This window comes from Larus michahellis, chromosome 1, assembly GCF_964199755.1.
Source record: "Larus michahellis chromosome 1, bLarMic1.1, whole genome shotgun sequence".
NCBI classification, from domain to species: domain Eukaryota; kingdom Metazoa; phylum Chordata; class Aves; order Charadriiformes; family Laridae; genus Larus; species Larus michahellis.
The window spans coordinates 20,582,206-20,597,582 of record NC_133896.1 but is presented as its reverse complement, the minus strand read 5'-3'; positions in this window follow the sequence as shown (position 1 = coordinate 20,597,582).

The following is a 15,377-nucleotide window of genomic DNA, read 5'->3' as shown; positions in this document are numbered from 1 at the left end:
CACAACACAGACTCCCATGACTTGCCTGGGCTTGTTTTGGCCCAAGCTGATTTTAGCTTGTTTTAGTTGTGATAGCTACTGTCTAGCAGTCAGATAATTGCCACCTAAATTACTTTTAGCTTCGTGCAGTTGTATGGTGCAACAACTCCTGTTAGTTAATAGATTGTAATTAGAAGTAGTCATTGTGAGGAGAATGAAAATACGGTGTAGAAGAAGAGGGGCACAGGATAGTGCTGGCAGCCTTAGATATTGGACACTTATCATGATATTCGATAACTAACAAGTTATTACAGAGCAGTGTGAGAAAGGCAAGGTGCTAACTGTAAGGGGCACAGAGTCTAGTTGGAGGTCAGTGACGAGCGGTGTTCCCCAGGGGTCAGTACTGCGCCCAGTCCTCTTCAATATATTCATCAATGATCTGGGTGAGGGGATAGGGTGCACCCTCAGCAAGTTTGCCGATGACACAAAGCTGGGGGGGTGGCTGACACACCAGAAGGCTGTGCCACCATACAGAGAGACCTGGACAGGCTGGACAGTTGGGCGGAGAGGAACCTTATGAAATTCACCAAGGGCAAGCGTAGGGTGCTGCACCTGGGGAGGAATAACCCCATGCACCAGGACAGGTTGGGGGCTGACCTGCTGGAGAGCAGCTCAGTGGAAAGAGACCTGGGAGTCCTGGTGGACAACGGGATGACTATGAGGCAGCAATGTGCCCTTGTGGCCAAAAAGGCCAATGGCATCCTGGGGTGCATCAAGAAGAGTGTGGCCAGCAGGTGGAGGGAGGTCATCTTCCCCCTCTACTCTGCCTTGGTGAGGCCACACCTGGAGTGCTGTGTCCAGTTGTGGGCTCCCTGGTTCAAGAAGGACAGGGAACTGCTGGAGAGGGTACAGCAAAGGGCTACGAAGATGATTAGGGGATTGGAACATCTCTCTTATGAAGAAAGGCTGAGGGATTTGGGTCTTTTTAGTCTGGAAAAAAAATGACTGAAGGGCGACCTTATCAAACTTATAAATACTTAAAGGTTGGGTGTCAGGAGGATGGGGCCAGGCTCTTTTCAGTGGTGCCTGGCAACAGGACAAGAGGTAACAGGCACAAACTTGAACATAGGAAGTTCCACCTAAACATGAAGAGGTACATCTTTCCTTTGAGGGTGGCAGAGCACTGGCACAGGCTGCCCAGAGAGGTGGTGGAGTCTCCATCTCTGGAGACATTCAAAACCCACCTGGATGTGTTCCTGTGCAACCTGCTGTAGGTGACCCTGTTCTGGCAGGGGGGTTGGACTAGATGATCTCCAGAGGTCCCTTCCAACCCTGCGATTCTGTGATTCAGTGATATGACCTGCTTGGAAGAATGAATACTGCCTGGGACTATTATCTTTTATCTCAGGGTCGACGTGACATGAAGACCCAACCTAAGCTGGCTCCCACTAGCTGAGAAGACCTCATAATAATGACAAAATGATAGGATATTTACCAGAGAAAACAGGCATATAACCAGAGCCAGAATGAGAACTGACCAGATTCCAGAATAAAACCACTCCTGGAAGGGACATGCAGTTACAACAACAAAAATTAACACAGCACTGACCATACATCTACACAACTTGCAAAGGACAAGCATGTACTGATTATGCAAGCATTATATATGATTAGCCTTATCATGAGTAATTTTCTTGATCTACACAACTATATTTTAATGTATATAAAGTCCACCTTCTCTATATCGGTGTCCTCCGTGCAATAGGCCGGGGCACTACCATGTGCATAGCCAATATGAGAGAGTAAATTTCCTTGGTAATTCTATGCTAAGCATCCTTGTCTCCCTCCTCTGCTGGCAAAGAGCTGACTTTGCAACTTTGCAAATTGGTGAAATTGGTGCTAGTGGTAACAAATAGAAGAGAAAAAACCCCGTCTAATGCAGAACTGGGTATGAATGAAGAGAGAACAAGGAAACAGACTGTTAGAAAATGAGTAAAAATAATTCAAAATGGACTCACAAAAGGGGAGGAAGAAATCCTCCCATTAACACCATGCTTCCCCCGGTAAATACCTCCAGCCTCTGACAGGTCCCTCCTGGAGATGGTGCCACTGATCCTGGGACCCAGCTGAGCACTGGGAGTAGGAGTACACCGCTGCAGACAAACAGTTCAGACTAGAGAGTTTGCATGCAACATTTTAAATGTATTCTGAGTGATTAATTAATATTAATGTATTATTACAGAATGAATATTCTGTAATAATTAGAATATTAATCCAAACAATTTGGACTATAATTGTTTATTATCACTGTAGCTTGACTAATAATAATAATAATGTGTGTGCTACTATTTTTTTTAGATTGCAAAGCATGAATTAGACTAACATCAAATTTCTTAGGTATATAAACGTATTCCTTTTGGCTCACAGCAACATTTTTTGAGTGCAATATTTCAATGTCTTTTTTAATATACAGAGTAATTCATTCTAATATGGTACAAGTGATTCAGTTAATGCTAATTTATACCTTAAAAATGTGAAGAGTATGTATATGATTGTGAATGGATCCATCAGACTGCATACCTATATGAAAAGTTTTGTTAAACATGATTCACCTAACTTCTAGACGATTAGAATTATGACAGCTGATAAACCACATAAAACAATTTTAAAAGATCATTCATAAATTTAGCAACATAACAGCTGAGGAGTTGGCTGAGGTGTGAATTGCTTAGCTTGCTTATTTTTGGGGAAAATATTTCTTCAACACTTCCCTCCTTAATGATATATCATGGCACTAGCAGTAAAGTATTACGGTTCGCATCTTGATGCTATATTGTATTTACAATAAAATACTATAAAATATTTACATAGCAATAGTCTAGGCAAGACAATGGAATAAATTTTCACTGTATCTTAAATATAATGATGATTTATATCCTCTGTCCTCTGTTTTTCATCAATTTTTTCTTAAGACCCACTTCTACCATCATATCTATGAGAAGCGAGCTGTGAGACATTTTCACTTTTGATGAAATATTTAATTTTAATGCATAGTCAAAATAGACAAATAGCATTTGAATTCAGGATTCCTGAAAAAGCAACTTTCTGCAAAACATCGTGATTTCAGTAATGTCTCTAGTGTATTAATATTTTACTTACAAAACTGAATATTAGATCTCTTCACAGTGGTATCAGTCTCATATTTGGCAATGTAGGATAATAAAGAGTATTGAAAAGTTAAGCAAGCAATCCGAACCTATGCCTATTCTATGGATTTTCACAGATTTAATTTTGGAAACTGAGTAACACAAAGCGGCAGTGAAGTTTATATTCTCTATATCATATGTACAGGAAAGACAGTTCTGCTGGTGTAACACAAGCATGGAAAGTCTCCACACACACACAAAATTAATTTGATTAGAATTAATTGAACATAAAACTATTAATTCTAACTAATACATTTAAAAAATGAAATTTGAGTGAATAGTTACTTCTGAAATATATCCAGAATTGTCAGCTTTGTGTGTGTACAGGAAAACTTCACTTATATGGTTAACTTTGTTGTGAGAGCATCCCAAATAGTAAGAATTGATGTCACCCTAAACTGCCTGTAGTTTGGACAGAACCGCTGTTGCGTGAAAAGGGGCAAAGCGGTTTTGGCAGAAGACAAACCCCCTTGCGTTCTAACACTCGTCACCAAGGTGGGAGGCTAGGTGCAGCTAGGTTTAAATTCTGAATGATGCCCAATTCACCACTATCAGTCCAATCGCATTTAATATGTATTAAACTATTACGATTTGGATACACTAACAGTGGGCTGCACATTCAGTCTATTCGTGCTCATGAACTAGCACGGCCACTCTCGAGTCTTTGGTCGTGTTCAGTGAGAAACTGAAATAACTAGCTGCTTAAAAAGTGCAGTTTATTTAAACAACAGATATATAGGTTCTTAGGATTGCCGGTGATAAATACACTGTCTGCAAAGCACGTGCAAATAAAAGTATTGTTACATATACAAAACACGCGACAAAGTTATAAATGATACAGCCTGGCTCTAAATGTAGAAAAGAGAGTCTCTAGAGAAATTTCTAAGTTTCCTAAGAAAGCACTCGGTATAATCTAAGTCTTACCCAAAGGCGTCCCTATGGGGGGGAAGGGAGGCTCAGCCTGTCGACTGATCCCAGAAGTCAGTGATGTAGTTCTTCGAGATGGTGTCTTCCCTGGGTATCCCCCCTCTCTCGGGCTATTTTTATACTATTTGTTATCTTCAAGGTGGAGTTTGAGTGACTTTAGTCATACATACTTTTATCATGATTGGTGTAAATTTCTCTCGCTTCACAATTAAAGGTATAGTTTACGAGAAATTCAGGGCGCAGTCTCAAGAAGGAGTGGTCGCACCTTGGAGGCGGGTAGCCTTCGGGATGGAGGTGTGTTTTGGTATTATAATGACATTATAATGAGCAAAGTTTGCACAAAGGACAGCATTTCATCAAAATTTAACAAAATGTTGGCTCCGAGTATCGAGCGGGCAGCTAATTGGCAGCTTATCTGTTTCATGGTATCATCCCATTCCGGTATCCGCTATACATCATAAGGTAAAGCCACGGAATAATTGCATCCCATCCTGTACCTCATGTAGCTTATCAGGGAACCACAGATGTTGTATTCTTCATGCCAGCTGTGGCTATTTTCTACCTCAGAAATCTCTTGATTTTGTACTTTTCATTAATGTGTGAACAATGCTGTACTTTTGTATTTTTAGCCAATTTAGTAATTATTCCACAACCGCTCAAGAAAAGAGCAAAATAAAGCATAGGTTAAAAAACATCTTATCTCCAGTGAGCTTTAGAAGGCAACAGATTTAAAATATTGAAGTGTTTAAGTCCAAAGTGATCATATGGAAAATACCATCTCGGTTGCCCTGAAGAATTTTTAGTGATGATCGTTTCAAATTTACTAATTTTTTAGCATAACAAAATTAATTCCTTATACTAAATATAGAAAAGAATAAGGAACAACAACAGAAAAAAGAATTCAGAGCCAAGTCCTCTTGAGCAATTCATGGTCTTAGGAATTGGTATTAAGAAGTTTCTAAAAAGAGAGCAACTGACTCAGAGTACATGTTTGTAGATCTATGATAGTTTATATGTTAGGTACATTTTTGCACTGTTATTATTTAAAAGGACTTCCATTTTTCATTCATCTTTTTACATGACACTTTGTTATGCTCTGTGTATAGTTTGAATGTGCTATCTGGTTAACTTCAGGTATGACCTAAATTGACATTATTGATAGCATATTGGTAAAATACGTGTGGTTTTTAGAATAGATGTTAGGTTGGAGTAAAAAGAAAAAGAGTGAAAGATAGATAGAGCGAGTGTGTTCAGGCTAGGACCCAAAATCCCAGGTCTTTACATCATCCGCTGAATCCCCTAGTCAATGCAGCAGAACAGTCAAGCTTCTTTTTGCATAGTCTCTTTCTGTCTCTGTGGCTCCTGGCTTCCTGTCTGCACAAAGGTCCTATTTGAGAATGTACTCAGGCATAGATGGGGTATGTTTCTGGGACATAGAAGAAGTGGTTTCTAATCCACCCAGTCTCAGGAGCTCCCAGATAGTAAGCTGGTCCATGCCCCATATCTTGGTTTCACATAGAAAGTGGAACCTTACTTCACATGTTAGGGGACCTGTCACACAGCCAGGGAGGGCCATAAAGGACTAGGTGCCCAAACAATTAAGAAATGCTGGAAAATTAGTATTTTGTTGACCACCAAATATCAAAATATGACTTCTGCCTTTCTTACTAAAGGGCCACAGGCTGTGCCCGGAGCTGAGAGCACAGGTCTCAGGGCTGGTCTGAGCTCACCTTTGCAAGAGCTGGGCTGAGCTGGTTTCAGTGCCTGTCTTGAGGCCAAGTGCCTGTTTCTTCCCATGTCTGAGCTTGAGCTCTGCCAGCGCCTCCGTGGGAAAGGTCTGGCAAACCCAGGGAGTCACTGCCCGACAGAAAAGAGACCCTGGTGGGGCTGAGCCTGGAGAGGCTGTGGGGCCACGCTTACACTCAGCTGGAACCAGACAAAAGGCAGCAACCCTGGGTAAGAAAAAGTATAAAATAAACCCTACTAGATCCAAGATTGAGCAGTAAGAAAGCAACCCACCAAACCAAAGGAACAAATCCGCTCCATTGTATTCCTTCTGGTGAAAGCTTTAGGATGCAGACATCTCATTGTAAACCTCTCACACTCTTTCTGAGGAAAAATGAACTTTTGGCCTATTATCTACAGGGACATTTTAAGGATGAACATATAACTCCAAATAAAAGGGGTAAATGTTGGAAAGTTTTTTTTTCTCCCCATTCCCTCCCCCCATCTAATAGTTTCAGTGGTTCCATTGTAGCTTTGTAGCTTTTCTGTATTAGTTTGGACCATTAGAAGACTAAAACTTTAATTAGATGAGCAATAAATACTTAGCTCCACACATATGGTGTGTTCTCTTTTGCCTGCAACAAGATTTAGAGTGCTACAGATGATCCAAGAGTCAGGAAAGTTTTAGATATGGGAGTCCCTAACTAATAATTTTTATGGGACTTTGCTCAGCTCCTACAATCTCCTTTTGAGACAAACTCCTATTCATGCTCTTAATTTTAAGTTCTAGATTAAAATGCTCACTTCATCCCCTGGTGCGCTGGGTAACACAATGACTCTTTTTCTGTTGAGCATCAGTTTGAAAGTCCAGAGCCAGGATCACAGTAATAAACACAAATTAGTATGCACTCATGTTCTTCAAGGGTTAATCAGCAGTTTTTTAAAAAAAACACTAATCTTTTTTTTTCTTGAAAACAGGCTTGCAAAATTACTTTTAGCTTCTTTAGAAATATCATGCTGCATGATCTGGGCCTCATTTTCAGGCATAGCGTCCATTTTCTTAAAAAAAAATAAAAAAAAGTATTACAAATATAATGGCAAATGGTATGCATTATATGTATATATAATATATATATAATATATATATATTATATTAATGGTATGCAGATACTTTTTAATACTTCTGAACTGTAATTGGTTTGGAAAATCTACATTTTAACAAGGTCTGACCAGAAACTTTCAGGCAACTTTAATGCTGCACTATTATGTATGCACCTAATAGTAAAATTTTAAGTTTAACCAGACTTGTAAATCTAATTGAAACAGAAATTTCCTGTACGTAATTCCAAAAGAAAAAAAAAAACACAAAAAAATGAAGGAGAAAATAGTGCTCAGTTTTGCAAAAAAAGGGAAGTGGCCAGGAACACAGGGATAATATGTTTAAAAAAATTACTGTAATTACTGATATCAGTGCCTAACATAGCATACATGATTACTTTTATTGACCTATGTTCCCAACATTTGTCTTACACCATTTATCCAATGACACAGAACGTATTTTGTAAGAACCTTATTTAAACCTATATCTCATCTTGCATTTTTAAAACATCACATCCTTGTTATAAGTTCACTGTTCACCATTATGAGTTAAATTCTGGGTTCTCTGTCCATATCTATTGCAAATATAAGGACCCCAGGGACTGAACATTCAGGAGTATCTAAAGTCCATAAGTACTCAATAAAATTTTCATTATTAACATTCCCACATTCCCTATTTGACTCAATTTCTAAGTCTGAGTAGTTCTGAAACTTGTCTCATCTCATCAAAGCTGAGAAGCCTCAGTGCTGTATTATATATAAGTCCTATCAAGATTCACAAACTATGCATTCCTTCATCTAATTCCCCTGCGGGACCCCATGCATCTGATCATACCCACCAGATGGCTTGGTCTTTATGAAACAAAGCAACGGCAACTGCTTTTAGTAAAAACACAGATGGGGAAAAAATGAGAGCAGCACTCTTCCCTCTGCATAGCAGCCTTCAAGTTAGAATTCTTATACAGTATGGAAAAACTGGGTCCAATACCCTTCATAGTCACTCTTTTATGTTCTGTGTCTTAACCACCAGGATATAGACTAATTTTCCAATAAGTTGTTTCAGTATGGAAAAGAATTTAAAAATCAATGCCAAGAAAATAGCCAAAATGAACATAACTTTGAAGTTAATGTAAAGCACTCACCTGGAATGCAGGAGAATTAATTCTTTTGTTGCTTGAAGAATTCTCACTATTAAGTAGTCAGTCTGTGGAGCATATACCTCACTAGAAGTCATGCTTCATTGTGGTGACTCCAGGAATTCCACTAGAGAGTTCCTCACTCATTTCTTCTCTCGTTTCATGTATCTTTGATTCCTTTCTGAATTGCACCGAGTGTTGCTCTGTTACTTCTTAATAGCAGTAAGAATTACCTCCTTCTAAAGCAATCTAGAAGGAATGGTCTTGTCACATAAATATCTTAAGAATCTTTCCATTATTACTTTACTATTGAAATAAATAAGAACGTTGGAGTTGAAATACAATTAGGAATCTAAATGCACTTGTTGGATTTGGAAACATCCACAAAGATAGATCGTCATTGAAATGCATGGCCTGCAGCTATAAATTCTTAAGAGAATTCACCGCATTTATACTACCATACAACACCATGAAGAGTGGTATTTGTAAAACTCAGTGAGTGGAATGGCAGCCACATTAGCCAATCAGAAGAAAATTAAGAGGTCAGGAAGAAGTTGTAGATATCCAAAACCAGTAAGATAAAAAAAAAAAAAAATCTCATTCAGGTTTTTTGCTTTGAGGATTTCTTTTCAGATATGGTCTTTTGTTAGCATGGGGTTAAAAACATGCAGAAATTTGTAACATCCATTTTTTCCATACTTCTGTCACAGGAAGATGAAAGCTTCCTTGCCTCTCACAAGTTATTAAAGGAAATTAAACTATATCACCCTGTCTTTTTCAATTTAATCAAATTTTACATTCTTAATCTCAGTTTATAGGTAAGAGTACAACATTTCAATGTGTGAATAGGCTTTTAAGATCTGTAATCACAAATACAGTACCATATCATTCTCCACCTTCTGTTGCATGCTCCGTCTTCCTGAACCAGCTCTCTAGCTCCAGCTCTGATTATTCCCTACCTCGAAGTCAAATTTCCATGAATCTAAACCTCAGTCCTATTCCACACTTCTCTAAGATACCAGCCTCATTCCTCTCTGCCTTTGTCCTCACCTGAAGGTGGGTGCTGGCACTACCTCCATGTAGCATGATCCGGTACCCTGCAGGAGCAGTGCTGTGGGATGAAATTCTGCTTATGGTATTAGCCATAGATCAGCGAAGCAGGTCAAGATCTGCGCCTTGCGGGCTAAGGGTTTCCCATGGACTGGATGTTGTAGAGAGGGAAAAGTCCTTTTTATGTAAAACGTATGCGAGATAAAGAGGTATCAACAAGTTAACAAGCCTCATCACAGAGTATTGATTATCCTGGGGATTGGGAGAAGATCTGTGTGACTACTTCAAACCAGACAGAACAGGGTTTAGATAACAATCTGTAATAGGTTTCCCGAATGTTTGCCTTTAACTACCAGAAATAAAGGGACACTAGCACCAGTCGGTCATAAAAATGTTTGTCTGTGACTGACTCATGTGCAGAGCTTGACTTGGTAGTGTAGGCATGCTCTCAGATCACTTACAGAGCTAAACCTTATTTGGAAAGTAATACTGCCTAAAAGCCTTGCTGGAAGCTCAGTAAGCCTAAGTTAGCACTCCTAATGTCTTGGTAGCCACAGACTTTTGCAACTCTTCACAAGTCTGCTGGTAGAAATGTAGAATCCCATGGAGTTAATTGGCAGTTCAGCAGGGGTTTGGAGGAGCTAAAGTGACATATTGAGCATAGACTTATAAACAGGGTAAGACATATTGTGAATTTATGTTGTGTCAGCTGATGCATGGTAAGTATGAGGAAATCTGAGAGAATTCTCTCCCAGAGATCTCTCGGGGTGAGAAGCTTCTACACTTTATTGTAGGATAATAACAGGCGTGTGGGCAATTACTGCAAGCACTAAGGTCACACAGGAAATCCCTTAGCAAAGATTTTCAATCCAGCTTGAAGTCCAGATGCATACAATCACCTCTCCTTGCTTCTCTTTTCTTTTTATTTAAATGTGAATATTTCAGGAAGGTTATTCAGTCCTGCATTAATCACGCAGCATGTTTCAGCAAGTCTTGTAGGAGTTGCATGAAGGGTGAAGTTACGATGATTATCAGTATTCCCTACAGCTTATCTGCAAAGCAAGTCTTGATATACAGACCGTAGGAAAACACAATCTTGAAGTCAACTGCTGTTGATTTCAGCAGGAATTGCTCAGCCCCCTGATGCTCCATTTCAATGGGAGGCAGCATGGGCTAACTGCATAAGATATGAATGCTCTGTCAGCTTCCCAAATGGGTGACTTCTAAGAATGGAGTCAAAGCATTGCTTTAAGCTCCTGCCACTGTGTATTTTTCTCTCTTTTATTTTCTTTTTTTTTTACTTTTATTTTAGTTTGCCAATATTTTCCCCTTATATTTCTAATTAAATTGGCTGTGGTTCAAGAGAAAAACATCCCAGTCCATATGTCACTGTGTTCATTGCAGGCAAATATGGTAAAAATATACCAACCTTTTTTATGTTTTTCTAGTAGACTGTGATAGAACTGTGTTTATTAGTTATGTGATTAAAGCAAAATACCATTTTTGCTTTGTTTGAAAGCAAACTCAAACATAGTCTCTTGAATACATAATCAGCCTTCTTAAGCAAGTAAAAAATATATTTTTTATATCATTTCCAAGGTTTTTTCCTCTGTCTTTCACAAATGAGACCACACACCTCAATTTCATTCAGATAGTCAATGAACTGTGAATAGATAAATGGCTGCTTCACTTCCATTGCCCACTGCATTTCTGATTAGATATATGCCACTTTTCCAATAGATACAAGTTATCTAGGAGGAAATGTACTACCAATATTATTATAGTTCTACCATCACTGGGGTGATAGCGTGATATCTTAAAACTGGAGTGAAGGGGGCTGGCTTTAGATTTCCACAGCCAGATGAATGTGAAGTGTGAGCCAGGAGTGTTTCTATATTACAAAGAGTGTTTCTATATTGCAAGGTGGTAAAAAATTCCTGTGGATTTGTAGGAAGCAAAATGTGACAATTCCACATCTTTTCTACTGGTAACAGTTCATCACTGGATTTTAAATGCATTCTGATTAAAGGAATATTTAATCAGGAGCCACCTCCTGTCATTCTACCACTTCATAGAATCATAGAATCGTTTTGGTTGGAAGTGGCTTTTAAGATCGTCAAGTCCAACCATTAACCTAGCACTTCCATTTGTTTAACAGAACTTGTCTTCATGTTTTTAAAATCTGATTTTGCCTCATGTTTTTCGTATTCATACTTCAGTGCCTTTTCTACATCTGGATTCCTAATATTGACACCCAGGCAAATTTGGATGCATATATTTCTGCATATGGATGTGCAAAAGACTACTTCCTGGATCTACTTTCTTTATCTTTCCTACTCTCCTTACTTAAGAGCATAGGAAAGGCCAGACATACCTAAACTTCCTGTCCTGGTCAGTAGTCTGTCTCTGACAATGGCCAACATCTTAAATTTAGGGAAACAGGGAAACTCCACAGTGTTACTTCCCCAGATATACCATCCCAAATTCTTGTAATCTGAATCAGGGATTATTAGCACATTTTTTTTCCTTTAATAATCCTTGATGAACATGTTTTCTATTAATTTAACAGCTTTCTTTTTAGAACTCATAAACCTTTGGGTTCCATATCATCCCATTGAATCATTTTTTAAGATTAATTTTAGACAGCTTCCTGCTTCTTTTCTCTGCCTATTTATAGAGATGTGGAAAAAGAGGGAATGTGAACTGCACATAACAGTCAAGATGTCAATTCACCATGGACTTAAGCAGGAGCATATTGACATTCTGTGTTTTGCTTTGTACTTGTTTTTTTAATAGTTCCTAACATCTTGTTTACCTTATTTTGACACCTATTGAAAACCTAGCCGATGTTTCATAGTGCCATCCACAGAGTCTTGAATAACTCCTTCATGAATGGCAGTAGCTGATTTAGGGACTTTAAAATAACAGATGCAATTAATAGTTACTAAGAAAGTAAAAGCCTTATTTTGTCTGGCCACAAATAAAGATACCACTAGTATTCTGGTTACAGATTACTGTACTTTATTTTATATATTTTATAATATTAATTAAATTGGAACTATTATTGTCCTAATATTACATTTTGATATCAACTTGGCAGAGTTCCTTCTTGCTCACTATATTCCAAAGAATCTTGGATGTGAATCTCTCCCTAAGAAATCTATGATTGTTATTTTGCTACAAATGTTATAAATAACTCATTAAGCTTCCCGTTTATCTCTTCCATTGCCAAAATGGAAGCAAGTGGTATAAATTAACTAACGATTACCATGCAGAACTTCTGATGTACTTCAAGTGGTAATTGTTCATATGGTCTGCTATTGTATGCATTCTTAACCTGCAAATCTTTCTCTTCACCCTTGTATCTTGAAATTGAGACTGTCTTTGCACTCACAAGTTTCATTCCATAGCTAGCAACTCCCTATATTAACAGTTTTAACCTACTGCACATAGATAAATTCTACATTCTCCACTTCTGTTTGAATATTCATTGTAGAGATGTAATTAAAATTTATTGAAGAAAAATCTGGATGAGAGAGAATGAGTTTATAAACAACAACTGGTCAGTCTCTGAAATGGAGAAAAGAAACAAAACTGAAAGTAGGTTATTTTCCTCTGTCTTCCTTTGTTACCTATTTAATCCACGTCATGTGGTAAGGTACAGTCCATATAGCTCCTTTTATGACTGTAATTGTTCTTTAAATAGTTGGAATTTAGCCTATTGAAACTGCCAGACGATACTATCAGGAACAGGGATATGTAGTATTGACATGGTCGTGTAGCAGCCCGGATATTTTATTTTGATTAAGTATCACACCGCCTATAAAATGGAGTTGGCCCTGTTGAAATTAATGATTTTCTCATTAACCTCTAATGGTGCAGGATATTATACATCTTGTTTTCACATAATCTCCATACAGATGAATGGTCTCTTATAGACTGTGCCTTAGATGAAATATAGTTATAGTGTTCTCTGCCATAAACAACCATGAGTTTCAGCAAACACAGATTCTTATTGAAATTTTCAACAGTCTTAACTGTGTTAGTTTCAAGATGCTTGATGCCAATTTGAAATGATTTTGAATCAATGAATTCATAATAAAATCTGTTATGAGGATGTGGAATTCATGGTAAATATAAGCAGAAGTCTAAAGAGTCATTACAGCAATAGTTCAGCTAAGGCTTCCTTGTCAGTAAAGAATTTGACATTTTTTCCTGGATCACTAATCCTAGTGTGTTTGTGGGTCTGTTAGGATCTCAAGAATTTTTAGTTGCAAAACAACAAAGAATCTGGACAACAGTTAAGAGAGCACAAGCAGCAAGATTAATATATCCAGGCTCACACAAGCAATTCTATTCCTGAATAACACAATCTTGTAAAATAATATAAGACAATTGAAAATAACAAATGAATGGACAATTTTTGGCAAAAAATCTGCAAATGGCATGGTGAGGGATCCATGATAGTCCTGATGAGCAGCAATGTGCAACCTCAGAACTTTTTCCATTCTACCACCTGCAATCACTTCCAAGGGACTGCTCCCTGCATTAAATATCTCCAGACCTTGTGGGGCAACAATATTTTTTCCTTCAGCATATCCCTGTTGTTTTGGGTATAAGTGATCTGAAGGGATGGGAAGGCACACATCAGGCTTCAAGTAAGTAGAACTGAGGAAGCAGAGTGGCTGATGTATCAGCAGGGGGCCTATTATATGCTGATTCTGACCTTCAGACAGAAACCTATTCCAGTATTACACATTTGTTTAACTTTTGCAAGCATTCAAAAGAGCACTTATTTTTACCTGATCAGAAACACAAGCTACTTTGTTTCAAAAATATGCTGTCCTTATTGCTTGAAATCATTCCATTCATGCATACAGAAGTTAAGGAAACACTAAATATCAAGGACAAAGGATAAAATTCAGAATGATTTCAGATAAGAGGTAAGCTGTTACAAAGACAGCTGTAAAGCAATTTCTATATTTAGGAGAATTTGTAAGCAAAAGACTTGTTCCTGGAAGATGTAACTGCATAGAGTTGCTAAATGTTAAATGTTGCTAGAGCATTCTCCAATAAATTTGAAGGCAAGCCCTTAAGAAATCAATCATATACATACCTACACATATGCACAGGTATACACACACATGCCTTTTTCATTGCAATATGCATACTTTCTGTCAAGAAAGTAGAACAAAGAAGGATCTTTTTTATAGACACTTCAGGCTGAGTGAGTCTTGGTCTTGATGTAGCTCAGTGAAAGACAGAGGCATTCTTCTGTCTGTTTTGCCTCATTATAAGTGTTTATGAATGCCATTTTTGGCACTGTGTGAGCAAGCCACTTCTCAATTAATGCTCCCTCTTTGGCAAGCCAAGCCCAGTCACAAAGGCATGTCATATTACATTATGAAACATGTGCAACTTACATTACGAAATACCAATGCAACTTGGCATCATTCACAATACCAGGGAAAAAAAACAAACGAGCTAATAAAATTCAGAAGGCATCCACTTTGGGCTGTGTGAGTAACTTGGCACAGTAGACAGGAAAAGGATTAGAGATTATTGTGGGTTTATTTAGTACTTCTTCTTTAGTACTTTTCAAGACTCCTGGGAACATGATGAAAATAGTTTGGATACACTCCCACAAATAAAGTATTCCCAAAAGTTGCTCTTCCTAAAGTCATGTTTCATATCATTAAACAATTAGAATTCTTAGATGGTTGAAAACTGTCTCTGGTGAAAGCAAGCATCGACGGCATTGTTTTTAATTACCCATATTACTATATTGTTTCTAAGCTCTGATCACAGACCGTAGACATGGAATAAGAAAATAAACTTTCTCAAAATCTAAGATGATCTGCAATGGTCAAGTTAAGCTCTATAATGTCATTTACATACATTCTTTTAGGGAAGTCCTTACTTTAAAAAAGAAGAAAGAGAGAAAGAGAGAAAGGAAGGAAGGAAGGAAGCAAGCAAGTAAGCAAGCAAGCAAGCAAGCTACAGATATGTCATTCATATCAGCTGGGCAGTAACACGCCTCAGTCTTTTGATCAAAGCAATGAGTTTTGACCAAAATTACAAAGTATTTTCCTTGGGTGCAAATAATGCCATTAATATTCCTTGATATTTTCATCAATGGTATGGATGTTGGGAAAGAATGCACCCTTAGCAAGTTTGTGGGTGACACCGATTGCAGGGCAGGCTGATCGTTGGAGGAGAGGTGTGCCTTTTAGAGGAATCTTGACAAGGTGGAGGA